The sequence below is a fragment of the Podarcis muralis genome, chromosome 13, assembly GCF_964188315.1.
Source record: "Podarcis muralis chromosome 13, rPodMur119.hap1.1, whole genome shotgun sequence".
Lineage (NCBI taxonomy): Eukaryota > Metazoa > Chordata > Lepidosauria > Squamata > Lacertidae > Podarcis > Podarcis muralis.
In genome coordinates, this window is record NC_135667.1 from 29368820 (window position 1) to 29390236 (window position 21417).

The following is a 21417-nucleotide window of genomic DNA, read 5'->3' on the forward strand; positions in this document are numbered from 1 at the left end:
TTGGTGTGTGGCGTGTGCATTTCGTTTAGTTGGGGCTCAGATTCACAACTTTGTGTGTTGGTTCCTTTAAGGCAACGAGGTGGCGCAGATTCCTTTGAATAGGATTCCTAAGCTGCATCCTTCGTGTCGTGTGGTGCGTTGCTTTCCCCAGTGGCGGCTTCGTAAGTGAGGGAGCACCCAGTGGTAATCTCTTGTCCGTTAGAGCAGGGCTGCAATCGTGTTTCAAGTATCTTCAAGCAGCAACTGCTCAGGATTTCCTATACACAAGGGTGCACGTTTGGGGGTGTTAATTCTACATTGGCATTCATCTAGAAATGCAACAAGCCCTGTGGATTGTGGTTTAGTGCTCACTAGACTCTTGTCATGTGTCGCCTTGAATGTCATGTCACAATGTACTTGCAAATAGTGCTTTTACGCATTCCGTATGCTGCCCTTGTCTTCTTCCAGATTTGTGCTTGCATTCAGCATCTGTTGCAGTTGGTTCTGTCTGACTTTTGTGTGTGACAAAATATTAGGAGCATTCACCCCTTTGCAAATATTCTAGTTAGCCCAGGTATGGTTGAACTGCCAAGGACCTTCAATTTTATCCATATTGTCCCCTAAATTTCCATGCTGCCCAGTACCCTAGTTTGCGGAACTTTGCTTACAGCTGAGTGGCAGAAGCCGGGAGACGTACTACATGCATTTTTTGTATTATTTTGGCAAGTCAGAGTGGCTTTGGCAACTTGCTTGTTCAAACACAGCAGAGTGGGTTGACTTGACCCATCTGCAGCCCTGATGGCTGGCTCCTGTAAACCACAATGGCATCGGGTGTTAAAAATCCGTGACAGTGTTAAGAGAAACCAGCCCAGTAATAAAAAGGGGGGGGGGGCGAGTGGGATTTTGTAGCTCTGTCTCCTAGTCTAACCCTTAGGTGGTTAACCCTTTGCAATATCCTCTGGAATAAACTGCTCAGGCCCATCGCCATCAAAGTTCAGTATTGCTATGCTGCGAGATTCCCAATTTTCTTCCCCCTCCAGTTTTAATAGCTGTGCTGCCCTCCATAGGGCCTAGAGAACCACACCGAGACTTTGGGCTCCTAACATTGTTAGTAAAGCAAGACCGTGCTCCACGGCGAGCCAGCTTTCAAAGAGTTAAAGGCCTAGAGCATTCACGGCTAATAGAAAGCAGGCTTTGGGAAGGATTGAGAGCAGATGGGCAGCTGCATTTTAAATCATATTTTGCTAGCTACCAGGACCTTGAAAGCGAGACAGCGCTTCGTACAGCATGGGCATCTATTCTCCACCCCAGGGCTGTATGTATTTTGAGTGAAAAGAAAGCGGGGTGGGGAGAGTCGGCAGATAAACAACGTGATGTTTTCTCCATCTGGAATTCATGTTTTCAGTCTATGGGGTTGGGAGTGGATAGGGAAAAGATAGATGAAAAGTGCCCCCACAGACTTGAATAAATGTTAGCAGGGGGAGTGTTAGCTAGGGGAGAGGAGCACATAGGTACAGTGAAGGCCCACTTTCTGGGAGAGACTTAATTTTCTAGTGACTTCTGAGGACACGTTCAAATGTTTTTGCTATGGGGCAGGGGGGAGTGTTTTTCTGCAAGATACTTTAACACATGGCCAGTGTTTGAGATTAGCCAGGCTTATTTTGCAACTGGTGTGGGTCCAACTGTGACCGCCTCTGATTGCCAGGCTGGCGACTGACATCTCCATCTGGCTAGCCTCTTCAGCATTTTTAAGCAGGTAAGCAGGGGAGCTTCTTCATTGCATTTATATCCCACCTTTTTCTCCAAAGAGTGCATGGTTCACACACACATACCCTCCTCAGTTAATCCTACAACGACCCTTTGAGGTTAAGCTAAGAGGCAGTGATTGGCCCAAGGTCAACCAGTGAGCTTCATGACTTGAGTGGGGATTTGAACCCTGATCTCCCAGGTCCTAGTCTGACACTCACCACTATACCGCACTGGCTTCCTATGTACTTCTGCTGTGGAGCAGCTATATAAATTAAATAGGCAAATAAATATGAGGAAAGGAAAATGTCACTTAGAGGAGAATCTGAATTTTTTTTTGTGCTTGGCTCTTTACTCTCAAGGCATTTGCATAAATTCACCATACGTTTGATTAACCTTTCATGGAAAACATTGAAACTCCCAACTCTATTGCAGCGTGTCTGCCCACATCAAGAGACAGAAATCTCCCTGGAAAATTAATTGCAGTAGAGACGTAAGCAGGTCTTCCCCACAAACCCTGGACGGGGTGGTTTTGCTTCTGTCCACTTTCTGCTTGTTTTCTGGGAACAAGGTAGCAAGTGGGATCTTCATCTCTCTCCTCTCTCTCTCTCTCTCTCTCTCTCTCTCTCTCTCTCTCTCTCTCCCCCCCCCCCTCCCTGCATCCAAAGCCCTTAATTGGGTTCTGAATCACATCAGCTTGCTTTGATCTCTCAGCCGGTTCCCACACAGCCTCAAGAACAGCCTCATCAGCAGTTTCTAATGAGCGGGCCGTTGGTCTTCTCAGGCCCGTCTTCCCCGGTAATGAAGCAGCGAAAAAGAAATCCGGGGCTCAGACATGCCTCCGGCCGTAGCCTCGGCAATCCAAGTGTAAAGTTTGGAGCGACTCCGTGTCCCCCTTGTCGGAAGGTGGCAGACAGAAATGAGGTTGCTCTGAATTCCTCCTACCTTGGTGGTGTGCGCTGCGTTGTTCATGTGAGGTCAAGCCCTCCTGCTCTGCCTTAATCCAGAATAAATGCCCATCGCCCAATTATTTGCTCCCAACTCAATAATTTACATGAGATTCTGCAGCCTACTCAAAAGGCATGCGTGGAGATTTGGAAGAAGGGAGAGATGCTGCCTTATCATTTATTACCCTTCCTGTGAGTAGGACAAGGAGGTTAAAGGGTAGCTAATCAGTGCTTTAGGTGTTCACCATTACGGGATATGTTGGAGTCGCTGATGAATTGTACCTGCTGGATACAGCCCTGCTTGGGTGATCCATACTGTGGTCACTTGACTGCAATGTGTTACTTGTCAGGCTGCCTTTGAAAGCTGCTGTTTGTCCAGAATAGCAAGACTGTTTAATGGGCTCTGGGTGATTTGATCATATTAGGCAATTAGCATCTGCGTTGGTTTCCACTCCTGATTCAAAGTGTTGGTCTCGGTCTCCAGTGTACTAGAGAGTTTGAAAACAGGTTACCTGAAGCATCACTTCCCTCTTGTATATACTCGGACCCTGAAATCAGTGGCCCTTCCATCTCCACCATGTGAGGTCTCCCGAGGAAAGGTCCTTCTCAGTGGTGGCACCCTGGTTATGGTTAGCCAGCCTTCCCCAGCCTGGTGCCTTCCCAATATTGCACTGCAACTCCCTTCAGCCCAGGCTATGGGCCAGACTAGCTAGACTGATGGGAGTTGTAGGTCAAAACAGCTGGTGGAGCCAAGGTTTGACAAGTCTGTGGTGCACGCTCCCCAGAGAGAGACGTGCTAGGCATTACATTTGTGGTCTTTTTAGCACCCAGTGAATACCTTTCCCCCTTCCTCCACCTGCCCACGACTTACAAATTTTGCACAGGCAACCTTCCCACTTAAGCGAGAGTTACATTCGTAGGTACCATGCATGTCAGTGAAATTGTGTATATTTGAAAAACACTATTGGAAAAACCTGCAAACACCTGGTTCTGCCCTGTTCCATGATGTTTTGGGGTCACTTCCATGTTTGGTGCGATGCACGTGTGTGCAATCACGCACGTATTGAGCACTCGTAAATGGGGGAGGGTGTTGCCTGTAATTTTGAATCCACTGATTTTTTTTTGGGGGGGGTGTTCTGTATCTTAAGGCTTGCTTTATATCATCTGTGTATCTGTGATGGCCAACTTGGTGCCTTCCTGTTGTAGTTGGGACTGCAACTCCCGTGTTGGTCAGGGGCTGATGGGAATTGGAGTTCAGGAACATCTGGAGGGCAGTGTATTGGTTACCCCTGCACTATAGAGTCTTACACTCTGCTGCTGGCAAAAGGCGTGTGCTGTTTTTATTCCGGGATTTGTAAGCCGCCTATTTATAAGAGGATGAGAGTAATGGCTCCAGGGTAAGAGACTGGAGCAGGAAAGGGAATCTAGGGTATTTTTAATCTTTGTTGGAAGCCGCCCAGAGTAGCTGGGGAAACCCAGCCAGGTGGGCGGGGTACAAATAATAAATTATTATTATAGGGTGAGAGACTGATCAGCCTTGTTTCTCCCCTGGGTGTGGCACCGGAGGTATCATTTGAGGAAACCTGGGATGAGAGTCTGGGCAAGTGAGTATGGCGTATTGGTCACTGTGCCTGATGGGAGCAGGGCTTGCGGAGTAATGTGTGCCTATTTTAAGAGCTGCTGGTCCCATGCATTGTATTTGTCTCCAGATTATTGCACTCCTAGTTGGACACAGAACGTCCCTTGACTACTGTCTCTTTCTCTTTTATCACTATGTGCCCTGGTGGGAGAGGGAAGAGGATTTAGGGATGCCTTAATTCCAGCTGTTACAGGCAGGAGAAGAGCTGAGGTAGGCAGGCAAAGAGAAGCGGTAGAAATTGGATGGGATGATGTCAGCTTCACCCATCCTTCCGCCTCCTGCCAGGTTGCTCTGTCACCTAGCCTTTCTCTCACTGCGGTGCCCAGAGCTCTCCTCACACACCTGGGATTCAGAAGGTGGCTTCTGCACAAATTGGGAGCCCTACCACTCTCTCCTTTATTATTGTTGTTGTTGCTAATTAAAACTTGCCAGTTGAAATCCCGCATGATGAATTTCATCCAGAAGTTAATTCTGAGCCAACGTAAGGGAGATGTCGGGAATACCTCGGGGGGGGGGGGGTTGCGTTAAGGGAGAGGAGCAATGTGATCTTTTCCCCCCAGAGATACCAAACTTAAACTCTCTCACCTCATTTCAAGTCAGAGTTCAAACACGAAAAAAACAACAACCTTTTTTAGAAAAAATAATACTTCCATCTGCCAGACATTACAAAAAGAAAGGAGCTGAATCTGATTACTAAAAGCCCAGAGGGGGAGAACAGGCTGAATCCTTCCTTTAACAAGAAGTGCCGAGGGTGTGGTTGCACGGGGCTCTTGCTGGTTGTTTTTCTTGCATCTGTGTCCAATTGCTGCAAGACCTTCAGTCCCTGAACTGGATCCATGCTGGACCTTCAGCGCAATTGTGCGGAGATCGGAGCGTGATACACGAGGCCCCCCGACGGCTTGACCAGAGGTACGTTGATGGGAAGTTCTGACCCTGAAGGAACTTTTCTCGTCTTGGTATTCTTTTCTATAACGCTGCCAACATGGTTGCATGCGTTGCTTTGCACAATAAACGAAAGGGGGAAATGAAAATGGTCCCGCTTCATGGAGCTTGCACTCCAGTTTGGGCTGGGAGAGAGATGAAAGGAAGGAGAAAGAATGGAGGAAAGGAAGAGAAAACGGATAGAGAGGACTCTTCCACAACTGGAATATTTTCATATCAACCCACTGTACCAAACTAGTTGAAGGGATATTCATAGACATAGAATTATATCCTGTGGCAGTAAATTCCAAAAGTTAATTCCTGAACTTGCTACCGATACATTTCAGTAAATTGTCACACGCGTTTTGGTAGTGAGAGATAGCCCCCCGATAACCCACCCACTTCCATTATTTCTACACATATAGCCTTCCTTTCCTCCAGAGCTCAAGGTAGCACACATGGTCGCCCCCCCCCCCCCCATTTTATCCTTACAACAACCCTGTGAGGTAGGTTAGGCTGAGAGATGAGTGACTGGTCCCAAGCTCACCCTGGGAGTGCTGATTTGAGCCCTGGTTACCCAGGTCCTAGTCCTGCACTCCAACCACTGCACCAGTATTATCTTCTTTGCATCATTTCACTGATGTAAACCTTTGCCTTCCTGTCTCACCCCAGTAATATTTCTCTGAATCCTACATCTTAACTGGGAAAGTGCCTGGCCTTCCTAATAATTTCAACTGCCCCGTTAACAAAAATTTGGATAATTGTTGCATTTGCCCTGCATGAGAATATATCCTGGGTTGGTTCAACATAAGCTGTACCAGCTATTTTAATTCCCTGGGGAAATCTATCCAGAGGGGGGAAAACCAGGTTTGCATGGATCTAGCTTCAAGCTTCCTGCACCTGCTGCGGAGGAATCTGCATATTGCAAAGATTCTGGATGCATGCAGAGGACAGACACAGCATCAACTCGGATGAAGCATAGTTCAGGCTCGTTTGGTCTCCTCATTGTCTCACATGAAGCAAGCAACCGCCTCTAGAGCAAGCCCCACTTCTATGACTGTGAACTGGAGCCAGAGATGAGTTGGGGAAGGGTTGTAGCTCAGCAGTAGAGCATCAACTTTGCATGCAGAGAGTCCCAGGTTTGATCCCTGGTATCTCCAGGTAGGGCTACGAGGATCTCCTGACTGAAACAACAACAGCAAAAGACCCTGGAGACTTGCTACCAGTTTGTGTTGTCAGTACTAAGCTGAATGGACCAACTTAGAACAAGAGAGATTCCTATGTTCCTAAAGCAACTGATTTTTCTTGTTGAGTTTCAGAGGAACTCTCAGGTTTCACCGGAATACAGTAGGAAAGCCACTGCTGTGAGATCATATGTAGAATGAAACTTGGGAGGGAAAGCCCCAGGATTCTCAATAATCAATGGAGCCCTGCATAAAGTGATTCATAATTAAGCCCCTGTTTTGCCCGATGAAGAATGTGCTGAGCAACTCTGGAATTTGCAACAGTCCTAGAGGGCTAATCTAATAAAATAGGTGGAGCTGTGCATAGAACAAGATACAATGGAAAGTTGATGCACTGGAGATGCCGGAGCCGGAAAGGACAAGGCGCAAAATGCAGAAAGTTCCACAGCTGGAGCTTTAATAGACAACCATCATCTCACGCTTCATCCATTTCGCAAAACAGGGTAGACAAAAGAGTATTTTCCCATGTGCACCTTTGTTGCTTGACGTCTGCAGCAAGAAGTGGGAACCCCATGGGCAAAAGGAGCTGTCCCAGAGGGAACTTCCATATTGCAGTGAATGCAGCATTTCTCACCCAAAGGGTGTTGTTAATAATAATAATTTTATGTATACCCTGCCCATCTGGCTGGGTTTCCCCAGCCACTCTGGGTGGCTTCCAAAAAAAGGTTAAAAATACATTAAAACATCAGTCATTAAAAACTTCCCTAAAGAGGGCTGTCTTCAGATGTCTTCTAAACGTCAGGTAGTTTTCTATTTCTTTGACATCTGATGGGAGGGCATTCCACAGGGCGGGCGGCACTACTGAGAAGGCCCTCTGCCTGGTTCCCTGTAACTTCGCTTCTTGCAGTGAGAGAAGGCCCTCGGGGCTGAATGATGGGGTGGAGATGCTCCTTCAGGTATACTGAGCCGAGGCCGGTATTAATTAATTAAGGGGCAAGTAGTCCAAGTTGCTGGGATTTTGTGTAGTGACTAAGCAACCAAGAGCTTGTGTTTTTTCCCCCCAAACAGCCCCCCCTTACTTAAATCTCTGTCATAAACTCCTTTTACAGGTAGGTAGCCGTGTTGGTCTGCCGTAGTCAAAACAAAATAATAATAAAAAATTCCTTCCAGTAGCACCTTAGGGACCAACTAAGTTTGTTATTGGCATGAGCTTTTGTGTGCATGCACACTTCTTCAGATGCACTGATAAACTCCCTTTGTTTGTAACATTATTTCTCTGCTGCTTTGCAGCCCTAAAAACCGTCACACGCCCCTCCCAACTGTCTCATGTAAACACATAAAAAAGTAGAACAAAAACTACTTTAAAATGCAATAAAACTGACAACAGCATAAAACACCAGTTTGCCTTAGGCAACTTGTGCTCTTTCTTAGCCCCCCCCCCCATGTGAAATAGGACGGTAAAGCTGACCAATATTGCAGGGTTTTTAAAAAAGAGTATATTACGAAAAGACAAATTGGACACGGACTTGTGTAAACCTCAGTATATTGAATGATATACATGCATGAATGATATACATGCATGTGTGAACCAGTTCTAAGTTATGTGCTAAGTTAAAATACAGAAGTGTGCAGAACCAGCCGCCGTAGCTCAAGCTACCAGCTCGCGAAATACGAAGTTAATAGGGCTGCAGTGAACTCTGGTAAAGAAGCACTTAAAACAATTGTTTTCTAGTTTGAACTTAGAGATGTAGGAAGTTGCCTTATACTGTGTCAGGCCTTTGGTCCAGCTGGCTTAATATTACCTACACAAGCAGGCAGCAGAAAGCTGGGGTTTCAGGCAAGGGACATTCCCACCGTACCTGGAGATGCTGGGGATTGAACCTGAGCCCTTCTGCATGCAAAACAGGTGTTCTCCAACACAGCCCTTCCCGCTTGCTTAGAAAAAACTGAATTGTGATTCTCCTTCAACGTGGCCCAATTTTCCCACCACTGGTGAACAGGGGTGCTAGAAAGGGGAACAAACTGCCCCCCCCCAGGCAACACAAGGTGGGACAGGATTCTTAATTAAGACCAGTCCAAAGGGGTGATCCTGTCAGCTTCCTCCTCCTCTGTTTCAGTGTAGAATTCAGCAGGGGCGAAACTGGAATGAGTTTGCTCTGCCTGCTGTTAGCTTGAGCTCCACCTATTGCCCGAGCTACCCATCTTCCAGTCCCAATGGGCAGCGGGCACCACTGCACTTAACTGCTTCTGCTCTTGATTTTGGCGTTCCCAAATAATGTTTATACAGTGGTACCTTGGGTTAAGAACTTAATTCGTTCTGGAGGTCCGTTCTTAACCTGAAACTGTTCTTAACCTGAGGTACCACTTTAGCTAATGGGGCCTCCTGCTGCCACTGCGCTGCCGGAGCACGATTTCTGTTCTCATCCTGAGGTAAAGGTCTTAACCCGAGGTACTATTTCTGGGTTAGCGGAGTCTGTAACCTGAAGCGTATGTAACCCGAGGTACCACTGTAGATGTGGTGATTCACACTCAGTACCTCTTCCCAGGGAATTCTGGGAACTGTAGGTCTGTGTCATGGACTGCCTGGACACAGAGGAATGGTGGGAGGAACCAGTTGGGGAACCACCAAGGGAAGAAGGCTCAGAGTCCAGGGAGCTGGGGTGGGACAAGGATGGGGCGGTCAGAGGGAGAAGAGGAGGAAGTGTCGGAAGCTGAGGAGGTGACCGGGCTTAATGAGAGGGGAGAGTTTGTGGCAGAAGAGGGGGATGAGGGAGACCAAGAGTCAGGCTGGTGTGTCTTGGGTGTGTCCTGCTGCGACAAGCTCCCCTTTACCCTTGTCTCCCAGGGTGAAGGAGGGCGAAGGAGAGGTTGGCTGTACGCAGGTCCATTCTCCAATTGCTTGGGAAAAGCCCTGGTGAGGAGGTGGGGACTGGCAAGTTCAGCAAGTGATTTTCATGGAGGAAGACCACCAGGAATGAGCTTCTCTGCTTATTAGGCCTGACACTCAACCAACCCTCCAGAGAATGAGTCCCCCCCCCCCCTAATAAGAGAGTAAACTCTTCCTTTGAACTGTGTGATTACTGATGCTCCTGTGACAAGGAGTCTCCGAACAAATCTCAGCACCTGGGGGAAAAGTCACGACTGCTTCAGGTGGTACAATGCTGCTCTGCTCTGCAGACGGGGCCAATTAGAAATCCCAGCAACCCCTAACAAACGACAGTGCCCCAAATTCTTTTGAGGAGAATGTGCTTTGGAGATAAAAGTGTGTACACGGCTTAAGATGATGGCCCCAGTGACTCCTGCATGCACCTTAGGGCAAAGAAAGTGTGTGTTTTCTTCAAAACTGCTGTTCTTCCTTGTATGTAAATTTATCAAATTTCGGTTAAATCTCACATTGACTAATCCATATGTTTTAAATGGGTATGGGGCAGTGGAGGGCTGGCACTCACTGAGACTTGCAGGGCCAAGGGCATGGAGCCGGAGCCAAGGGCAGCCCACTAAGTATGCTTCTGCCTCCATTCTCTTCCGATAATTTTCTCCTCCATTTTCCTCTGAGAGCAAAACTGGGAGGAAGCTGGCAGGCAGAACCAAGCCCTGAAAATCAGAAGGCAGGCAGGCGAAGGCTGGCTGAGGCCTGTGGAGCAGTGCCCCATTTGCCATATTAGACTATAATGGTGGGGCAGGGCCCCATTTGCAATAGCTTTCCACTGACAGTGCTAAATTTAATTTATTATTATTATTATTATTATTATTATTATTATTATTATTATTATTATTATTACTATTGCTATTATTACTACTACAGTGGTACCTCGGGTTACAGACGCTTCAGGTTACAGACTCCGCTAACCCAGAAATAGTACCTCGGGTTAAGAACTTTGCTTCAGGATAAGAACAGAAATTGTGCTCCTGCGGTGCGGCGGCAGCAGGAGGCCCCATTAGCTAAAGTGGTATTTCAGGTTAAGAACAGTTTCAGGTTAAGTACGGACCTCCGGAACGAATTAAGTACTTAACGTGAGGTACCAGTGTACTACAGGAAACCAGGCAGAGGGCCTTCTTGGTGGTGGTGCCCACCCTATAGAGCGCCCTCCCATCAGGTGCCAAAGAGATAAGTAACTATACAACCTTCAGAAGACACCTGAAGGCAGCCCTGTTTAGGGAAGCTTTTAATGTTTAATTCTGTTTTTATGTATGCTGGAAGCTGCGCAGAGTGGCTAGGACGACCCGGGTAGATGGGCAGGGTACAAATATATTGTTGTTGCGGTTTTTTTTATTATAACCATCATGCCAATATGAATTTCATTTTTGAAAAGTTTTTAAACCATTGGAGGCAACCAATAAATGCTGAAATAGTGCTTTGCTTCGAATTTGTGTGAGCTCCGCCCCCCCCCCCCCCGTTACTCCACCTGTGAGATCTGGGTTCAAATCCCCACTCAGCCAATGAAGCTCCCTGGGCGACCTTGGGGGCGGCCACCCAACTCTCAGCCTAACTTATTTCACGGGGGTTGTTGTGCGGGTAAAATGGGGAGTAGAAGAAGTATGTGCGCCGCCTCGAGCCCCCTGGAGGAAAGGCGGCGTGCACACGCAATTGAATAAGCAAGTAAGCCTTCGGATTCGCTCCGAGGGGCGAATAATGCGCGGAGCAGCAGCAGCGGCGGCCCTTCCGAGGTGGATCCCGCCCAGAGGAAACGCCGCTTGCTCCGCTTGCCTCCTAAGCAAAGCCTGCAAAATCGGCTGCAGCTGCTGCAGCAGCAGCACCTCCTATCGATTTCCGACTCCGGCTTGTGGCAGCGAACTTTGGACTCGCCCTCGCCCTGCCCCGCCGCGTCTCTTCCCGAGCGACCTTTGGCGCCGAATTGGAAGTTTCCAAACAAACCCGGCGCGGCGTCGTTTCGCCGCCTCGTCGCCGCAGCAGCTGTGGGGAGCGCAGAGGGGCCTGGGCGAGGGGGAAGGAGGGTGTTAGGACCCAGTGGGAGCGGACTTCGCCTTGCAGCGTGTGCAGCCAGTCCATGCGCTGAGCGAGACGGAGGGGGAATCCTGCCCGCCACCAAAGGAGGGCTTCCCCCAGGACCTGAGGAGACCCGGCTCCCTCGGCAGCCCCCCTGGACCTGGACAAGGTAAAAAGAAAGCTCAGCTCTCTGTCCCTCGCTCCCCTCACATGCCAACCCTCCCCGCTAAAAAATATATCCCTCGCTGCATTAAAGGTACAAAGAGAATGCTTTGCCATTTAAAAATAAAATGTTTTAAACCTTGCTCCCCCCTTTTCTTCCTCTTGTCTGATATTAGATTCCACAGCCCCCCAGTCCGCAGATGCTGGCCATGCAGAGACCTCTTCCCACTTAAAAGTTGTGCACGGGAGGTGAGTAGCTGAATCTGTGACTGCTCCACTTTTGCACCAATTCCCTCTCTTCCTCCTCCTCCCCCCTCAGCTCGCAAAGTGCTCCCCTTTAAATTCAGCCACGGAATCCCCTTTCAGCGGGGAATCCAGATCATCCTCGGTTTAGTTGGGATAATTTTTGGGGGGATTCCCCTCCTGGGAACTCAGGTGTGTTTGGTGTTGAGAACTTTGCTTAGCATCTATAGTTTGTCCTATGGTTGGTACTGAGAAAAACAAGTGTCTAGGCTGGTGGCGTTATGGTGGAGAGTTGACCTTAGAGCTGGGTTCAAATGCCGCTCGTCCATTCATGGTGCCTTGGGGCAGCTCAGGGTCTTTAAACAGACTGGGGGTAGTAACCTCATGCGCACACTTGAGAGGTATGGGAAGATCGGTGTTCGAAACTCCCATTGTTCAGACGCATTTTGCGACGTGGAATTTCATTAGCGCAAGCAGTTTCTGAGCTCTGGGCGCAGTATTGCACCTAAAATTTCAGATTAAAACTGCAGAATGGAAGGAAAGGAGGACCTTTTTCTGCCTCCCCACTTCCAGCTACTCTCTGAAGATTGGAGAAGAGGCCCTCTTAAGAATATTAGGGGGGTGGGCAGGGGAAGGACTAGACACTGTGAAAAATGAACATCATATTTTAGCTGCAGTTCATTCATTTTCAGTAATGTAACCGGCTGTACTTTTGAATAAATAAGGTATACTATTCATTGTATCAAATTGTAGATTTCAACGGAAGTCTCATAAAGTTCAACGAAAAAAGCAGAAAACCCAGTGGTTCAGTTCATTCTCTAGTCAGTTCATGCATAAGGTCCATAAACGTTTAAGTGTCTATTCCACCTGTCTGTTCATAGAGTCCAATAATCCACATGAAGGGTTATTACAGTTCCACAGAATCCTTTCACAGAGTCTAAGACAAGGATTTCCGGAATATTAGCCTTGTTTTGCCATCCTAGGCTTCATCAGTACTATGCAATAAGATCCACTATCCTGTAAGATCTTATTAACAGACAGGTGGAATAGACACTTATACATTTATGGACCTTATGCATGAACTGACTAGAGAATGAACTGATCCACTGGCTCTTCTGCTTTTTTCGTTGAACTTTATGAGATTTCCGTTGAAATCTACAATCTGATACAATGAACAGTATACCTTATTTATTCAAAAGTACAACCGGTTACGTCTTGTGTGTTTATTGAGTATGTTTCACGTAACCATAGGTTTGTTGTTGTTTTGGTTCATTCATTTTCAGCTTTGTATTCTTGCTATTAAAAAAGCGTGCCTAGACATTCTGTTGTTGCTCCCATAACCCAGGTTTAAGGTGCAATTTAGCTCCAAGCTTTCATATCTCAAATTTCTAACACTGGAAAAGATGTATATTTAAAAAAAAAAAATCATACGAGTGGCTAGGCTGTAGCCATCTAGGTGTTGCTGAACTACAGCTCCCATGAGTCCTAGCTAGCATGGCCAGGGTTGATGGCAGTTGCAGTTCAACCATGTCTGTAGGGTGACAGATTAGTTGCCCCATTTCAGATGGGGAGCTTGAGGCCAGTGTCCCACACGGCAAGTTAGTAGCTGTTGATCAAGCTCCCATGATCAACTCCTTAGCTGCTTAGGCCTCCCTCGGGCCCATAGCTGTCAACGTTTTCCTTTTTTTAAGGGAAATTCCTTTATTCCAAATAGGATTCCTCGCAAGAAAAGGGAAAAGTTGACAGCTATGCTCGGGCCCCATTTGCCCTATATGTTTTAAAACAGTATCATACCAATTTAAACAGTTGTGGATCTTCTCCCAGAGAAACTTAAGGGAGCTGAGAGTGGTTAGGAGACCCCTATTCCCCTCACAGAGCTACAAATCCCAGAGTTCCCTGGGAAGAGGGATTGGCTATTAAAACCACTTTGGAAACTGTTGTTCTGTCAGGGGAATAACAGTCTCCTTTCATCTTTCAGATAGCTTAACAAACTACAGTTCCCAATATTCTTTTTTTGGGGGGGTGGGGGGGGGCTGGAGAAGATCCATGACTGCTTAAAATTGTATCACGCTGCTTTAAATGTGTAGTACAGATGGAGGCCTGCGTATTTTTCTTGGCTGTGTTGAACAGATGTGTGGGTTCAAATCCATTTCTCATCATAGATTGCTGATGCCATTGGGCAAGTCCCCTCTGCTGGTCTCAGTCGGGGTCAGCCCTGCCATTAGACAGAATGAGGTAGCTGGCTCAGGTGGCAGATATTGTGGGGGCAGGGAGCAGCACTGAGGGGTTGTAGGAAAGCGCTATTGTGCCGCACCCCGCTAAACTAGCCTGCTTCCCTTAGGGGTGGTCCCCATTGCCAGTGTTAGAAGATTCAGCTGCTAGTTGAGTTGGCTTCTGTATATAGATACGTAGGGGAGGAGTGGTGCTGCCACCTTTACCTTTGCCTCAGGCAGCAAAATGGCTTGGCTCCAGTTACCTCATCTGCGAAATGCCCGATTAGTTATGCCCCACTCTTTGTAAGGATTTTGCAAGGCGACCCAAGATAGAGGTGCTTAAGCACATTGCACAATAAAAGTGATTTGTGTAGATGACTCAGCCTCGTGAGATGGGGAGGCGAGACACACAACGTCTGCAAGAAGTGCTGACTTATACAATGGCCTGGTTTGTGCTCAGTGTACTCCAATTTCCACCCACACACCCTGGCTTCATACTCTGCCCCCCACATACACCCCCCCAAAAAACTAGTGCCGTCTTATTTGTGATGTTTCTCAGACAAACTCACAAATTTGTACTAGGGTCTTCCTAGCAGGAAAGAAAAATCAAAATAATCCCCGGAGTCAATAAAAGCTTGTAGAGAATTATTGTTATTATTGTTATTATTGTTATTATTGTTATTATTGTTATTCCACCCATCTGGGTTGCCCCAGCCACACTGGGCGGCTTTCAGCAAAATAAAAGAACACCATAGCGGTTATTCTCTGGTAGTGCTGGTTGGGGTTGATGGAAATTGTATTCTAATGCATCTAGAAGGAACCAGGCTGCTATAGGAATGGCTAAATAATTTGGGTCTTGTGGAGTTCTGGGGTTAGGGAGAGGCAACAGCAAATAATATAAAGGGAGAACAAGATGGAATATGAGGGAGAGAGAAGAAAGAAAGAAAGAAAGAAAGAAAGAAAGAAAGAAAGAAAGAAAGAAAGAGGGAGAGGCCTTGCACTGGGTGCCTTCAACAAGTAAAGTGAGATGGGTGGCTGCAAGGGAGAAAGGGCCTTTTCCGTGGTAGCACCTCTTCTCTGGCTTTGAAAATATCACAAAAATGTAGTAATGTGAATCCTTCTTCAATTCAGATCTCGCGTTCTCTAGGAAATGTCATCTGACATTTGCGGTTTATAACAGCTACTATAAACCAAAGTCCATGATTGTAATATTTTGTAGTTTGCTGTTATGTAAAATATCAAAACACAGAATGTTGGCTCCTCCCCACAGAGGCATATCTGGTGCCAGACCCCCCCCCCCTATTCTCCCAGGTCTTACTTAATCGAAGACAATGAACTATGATTTTACTGTTTTGAGCCACTGTTTATGTGCTGTGTAGAATTTTCTTTGACCTTCTGGTTTTATTCTATCTTCTGGATTTATTTATTTTTAAAAAATTCTGTGAGCAATTTTATGATATGGTTATTTTACTATGTATTTCCATAGTATTTTATACTTCTAGGTTTGTGAGCTATACAGAAAGCAGTGTTATTGGGTAAGTGTATGCAAATTATAGTAAATGGATCAATTTTCTCTCCCTCATAATTCAAGAATTCAAGGTCACCCAATGAAGCTGGTGTTTCTCCCCCAGGATTGCTAAAGTGACATTTTTCTTTCTGTAACTTTTATTCTTATCAACAACTACCATGAGAGATGGTGAAGGCCCCTGTTTAAGATGCCCTTTCTAAAAGATAATATAAAATTGTATCAGTGCCTATTTGCTATGGCAGCTAAATGGAGATTCCATGTTCAGGAACATCATGGCTCTGAAGCCTAGATGTTAAGGGCAGATAGTTTTTTGGGGGGAAGGAAGAAAGTCAGTAGCTGAGAATACATTACTGAAAAACTTCAGCTGTTTGGGGTGGGGGGTGTTGGTTGAACGGGGATGTTGAGGGTTGGCTCTTGGCTTCACCTATCTTTCCATAATTTTTTGTAACGTCTGCTGAAGTCTATGTTATGATGCACTGCCTCTGTGACGTGTAGATAAACCTGGAATAGTGACATGAGCTTGTGGTTCTGATCAGAACATCTGGTGTGTGTGTTTTCCCTAAATTGTTATGACTGAAAGCCTCCATCTTCTTCTATCGTATTTGGTGTCTTGGTTGTGGGGATGGGGGAGATGGTAATGGCTGCTTAGAGAGGTGGGAAGAAACTACAAATCGCAGCTCCTCCAACTTCCACTCTTTAAACATAGGTCACTTCTAGGCAATCTGTTTATCGAGCAGTCAACCTGGCTCGTTTGCATAAAGTTTTGCAGGAAGGCTAGACAGCATTGGGTATTTATTGAACCTCCGGGCGGTTAAGCAATTGTTATCTCACACTTTCCAGTGCAGTTTTCCCATCACTTGACATACTGCAGAAAAAGGAAGGTTGGGGATTTCTTTGCGGGGGAGTGAGAGTGGGCTTGTTGCGCAAGGATGCCAAATCAGCTTTAATTGCTCAACCCGAATTTGCTGGAATCCGACCCCCAAAGTAGTAGCAACCTGGAAGCGCACTGATTCACTTCTACGTGAAAAATCACTGGATTTCTCATAGCTTTGCCTTGCCAAGCAAGGTGTGTCGGGCTTCGTCACTATGTGGTTTTGGGTGGCTGGTGAAGACATGTTTGCTGGAAAAGACCTTTCAATTATTATTTTGTGTGTGTGTGTGTGCTTGGTTGTGTTTGAATTATTAGTGTGGATGATTTTGATTTTTAATATAACTGGGTGTCACTTGTAAATTGCTTCACATTTGAAATATTCTTTTTGGTGCTTTGACTTGCCAGCCATCTTGAGTTCCCTGGAAAGGAGGCAGGATATAGGTTGTGGGGTTTTTTTAAGTATTTGATGCTTGACTAATCACAGTTGTCTGTGTGTTTGTGAAGGCACTCTACAGAAAGCCAGAACTGTGAGTGGTGGCCTCTTTTGACCCTGTTTCTTCATTCTGCCAAATGACCTGTGGCTTCATCAGCTTACACAAACAGCAAGTTTGTGTTACCACTTACCAGCATATCTGTATTGTGGTGGTTGCCGCTGTCAGGAGCTCATCCTACACTCGAGTAGGACCCTGGTAGAGACACATGCCTGACTGGCATGTTCTCTCCCTCCTGGTCGATCGTTTGGGAGCTTCAAAAGCTTTCTTCAGCCCGAACATCACAGCGACCGATGCCAACAGACATCGGTACACTTAGGGATCCACAGAGTCTTCACAGCTTGTGTGACAGACCTCAGCAACTCAGTATTTTGGCTAATCTACTTTATTTACATATAAACACACACGGAGCACTGCAACGTGGCTCCCTCTCTCTCTATCATCAGACAGCAAAGAGAAAAAGGACAAAGGACAATAGTTCCACTTCATGGAACACAGTAACACAAACATCCTGTCTCCGTCACTTCCCACTCTGTGGAGTCAAAACATATACCGTCATGTGATAGACAACAATCCCATGACTGCAATGATGGAGCAGGAATTCTAACAGCTGCATGTGCGCATGGAGGGCCTTACCTGCACACCCCACCCCAGTTCCTCCACCCTTGCAAAGTGGACTAGCTACAGCCAGCTCCAAACTGTTGTTTTGTGGATAGGTGTTGCCCAGTGGCCTATGAAATCTATGGCATTCTCTGTGGCAGCCTCTTTAATTGTGGGACTTCCTCTCCACATAAGTGTGTCTGGCACCTTCACCATGCAGCTTTTGGCAAGTGCTGAAGATGCACCTCTTTTACCCTGGCTTTTTGACCCTCGAAGTGTATATTTTTGGAGCCCACCTTATTTATGTGATTGCAAAGTTGCTTTACACTGTTTTGAATATTGTGTTTAAATTGTTGTAACTTTCCTTTGGACTTTAGAGTGAAAGGCAGGTAAATAATGATGACAACAACACAAGGTCCAGCGGCTCGTGTAAATGGCTGTTAATGGGCAAAAACTAAGTCTGTGTGTGTTTGCAAGCTTTCTGTGCTATGTAGAATTCTCCCTTGACAGTGCGATGGTGTCTGTGTCCTGCCTCAGCAGGCTGGGAGGGTGCTCCTGTGCATTTATTTATCCCTCTGCTGACAGCGGCAGAAGCTTCCTCTCTTACTCCTCCTCCTCCTCCGTGTTGTCATCATCATCCTGCGAAGCCACAAGCTGCTAGCGGCAAATCTGGGTCATGAAGATGGGGGAAAGCAAAGAGGCCCGGCTGCTTTTGTCAGTGGAATATAGAGAAAACATAAGCGATAGGGATGGCTGAGAGTGGGGAGCCTGGAAGGGCAGCTGTTCTCATAGAGGCAGCGGACCTGTGGCCGTCCACATGTTGTGGACTACAACTCCCATCATCCCTGACCGTTGGAGATTCTGAATAGGGCTGCCTTGAGCTGTAATTTAAACAAACTCCTGTGTTGCAAAATATGAGTCAGCAATATCAAAAGCAACACGATGGCCAGAAACAATTACAATATGAAAAAACTTTATGGAATAATTCAAAACATCAAAAGTAACAAACTGAAAGTCCTTAAATGAATCACAGTGCCAGACTTTACCCAGTGGAGAACAAGCTGTGAAGCTTTGTATAATCAGCAAATGTCCAGTTCTGATGTCCAACTCTGAAATCCGCTGAACAGTGTTTCCGGATAACAACTACGGTTTCATTGACTTCTTCATCTGCCAATTAGTTCAACACTCATAAGTAGAAAGATATGTAATTTCTTCATTAACCAGTCTTTTTTTGAATAGATATAATATACATGAGAATGAAAAATACTCTGGAACATCGCATGAGTGTTGAACTAATTGGCTGATGAAGAATTCAAAGAATTCAACTTTTATGGCATCCGTAACCACCTGTTGGAAGACTCAGAAAAGACAAAGGAAAGTACTTCTTTTCCCCCACTGTGCAAACTTAAAACCATGGCATTCGCTCCTATGGGACGATGTAAATTGGATGGGTTTAAAAGGGGATTGGAACGAGTTCCTGGATGACAAGGCTCTCATTGGCTAGTAGCGATGATGGCTTGGTCCTATCTCCACTTTCAGAGGCAGCATATCTCTGAATGCCAATTGCTAGGAAAGCGTAGTTGCAGTTAGGTTCTGCGTGAGAGCCTCCCATAGGCATCTAGTAGACCCCTGTGAGACGCTGGACTAGAGAGGCCTTTGGCCTGATTCCGCAGGGCTTTTTGTACATGTTTTATGTTACAGTGGTACCTCGGGTTAAGTACTTAATTCATTCCGGAGGTCCGTTCTTAACCTGAAACTGTTATTAACCTGAAGCACCACTTTAGCTTATGGGGCCTCCTGCTGCTGCCACGCCGCCGGAGCACGATTTCTGTTCTTATCCTGAAGCAAAGTTCTTAACCTGAAGCACTATTTCTGGGTTAGTGGAGTCTGTATCCTGAAGCGTATGTAACCTGAAGCTTATGTAACCTGAGGTACCACTGTATTTAGCAGCTCCCGCAGTCCCAGGGATCCACTGCACTTGCCAAATAAGGGGGTCTTTGACTGCCCCCCCAAAACCTGCAGTCATTTGTGAGATTTATGGTCGGGGTCATCTTTCTCTAAGACCTGAGTTCAAGAACCCCTTTGAAGCCTATTGCTTTCCACCTTTGCCTGCACCAAGAACATGCAGGGAGACAGCTACAGTGATTATTATTTTTTAACTCCAAACCATTGTCAACCATCCAAATACCTCTCCTTCGCATGTCTACGTGCACATTAATTTTACACCACCTTTCTTAAAACTCCAGTAGGCAGGTATGCAAGTCAGTGCACAGCATCCAGGTTAGGATAACTTGACCTCTTTTAGCAAGGTCATAGACTGAGTGGCCACATTCCCTCCTCTTGCATTGCTGTTCTCTGCTACTGTTTTGTTTGTTTTGGTTATTGCTTTGTTTTGTAGTTTCATTCTTTGATTTCAATATAATTTGAACTTGTTTTAATTGGGGGTGGAGTTGTTGTTTTTTGTAACCTGTCCTGGGGACCTTTTGGCAGAGGGTAGGCTTACGGATTAAAAAAATAAATAAATGACATTGGCCTGATGCAGTTGGCCAGTTGTATGTTGGCCTTGTGCTGTCATTGGGCACAGAATGCAGCCAGGGTTACCCTCAGTGTGTGTGTGTTTATTCTGCCCTAAGTGAATTAAAATCTACCCACCACTTCCCCTGACGTGTCCTGTCATATGTCTGGGGGACCCTTGGGACTCCCCCCAGAACTCCCCTCTTGCTAGCCCTCCTTCCCACTTTTCCTGAGTGCTTTTGCCTAGCTGGAATATGTTCTAGAACACCCAAAATGTATCTTGCTTGCCTGGACAGAGGGGAGTATGTGACTGTGTGCAGCAACTAGCTTACTGTTGTACAAGGGCAATCTGCCCACTTCTGCCTCTGTGCTGAAAGCTGACCCAAAGCGAAAGCCCTTAGCGCTGCCGATAGGAAGTACACAGGTACCAGGCGCCACGTCAGCAGGTTCCCCAGACTCTTAGCTCTTCTGTATACAGTGATACCTCAGGTTACAGACTCTTCAGGTTACAAACTCCACTAAGCCAGAAATAGCACCTCAGGTTAAGACCTTTGCTTCAGAATGAGAACAGAAATCGCGCAGCAGCAGCAGGAGGCCCCATTAGCTAAAGTGGTACCTCAGGTTAAGAACAGTTTCAGCTTAAGACTGGACCTCCAGAACGAATTAAGTTCTTAACCCAAGCTACCACTGTATTCCTGTTTCCATAGGACAGAGCCTGCATACTGAAGGCTTGTGGGCCACCCCCATCCCCTCTGCACCTGGTTCACCAGCAGCGGCTGACTCAGAGGTGGCCTCTCCCACATTGCCGCTCCTAAGCATCACTGGGGTCCACCGCTGGTAAACACAAGGTGCTAGTTTCTGAGCTGGCAGAGTAGGCGTCCATCTTTCAGTCTTCCCAGCTCTGAAGAGGAAGACACCTCTGAGGGCTCTGGACTCTGCAGGAGCCCCAGGGATGTTCCTCCCTTCGGCATCAGGAAGACTGAAGGATGGCTGCATGCCAGCTCACAATCGGTATGTGTGTGTATTACTATCTGGTTGTGTTGCATGGAGTGTGGGATGTGCGGTTTCACGAGCATATTCCCCAGAAAGGCTTATAGGTCAGCATTCCCCACCCTGGTCCCCTCCAGGCTTTCTTTTGGACTATGGATCACAGCAGCCTGAGCTGACTGAGAGGGATGGGAGTTGTAGTCAGAACATCTGAACTCTATAGTTGAAACTCTTAATGGAGCTTTCTTCTGCTGCTGGTTTTCAAAACCGAATGAATCTTTTTCTGTTGCACTGCCTGTCTCTGAGAAAAGCAAGTCAATAAAGCATTAGCAATAGTTTCCGCCAGAAAGTAAGACAAAGTTGATTGTGAAAGAGAGTCTTCTGTCTTGAAACCCTTCTCCAGTAACCTCCAGCTGTGCTTCAGTGGCCGCAGCCATGGTGGTA

General features: G+C 46.6%; 1 protein-coding gene across 1 annotated transcript in view; it reads left to right on the forward strand.

Annotated features, from left to right (window-relative positions):
* Positions 1–11354: 11354 nt before the first annotated feature.
* RARA (retinoic acid receptor alpha) overlaps positions 11355–21417 on the forward strand; it is a 201533-nt gene continuing 191470 nt past the window's right edge. Inside the window, exons 1-2 of the mRNA XM_028704076.2 lie at positions 11355–11533; positions 11703–11775. The gene's annotated coding sequence lies outside the window, so the exon portion shown is untranslated. The remainder of the gene's footprint in view (positions 11534–11702; positions 11776–21417) is intronic.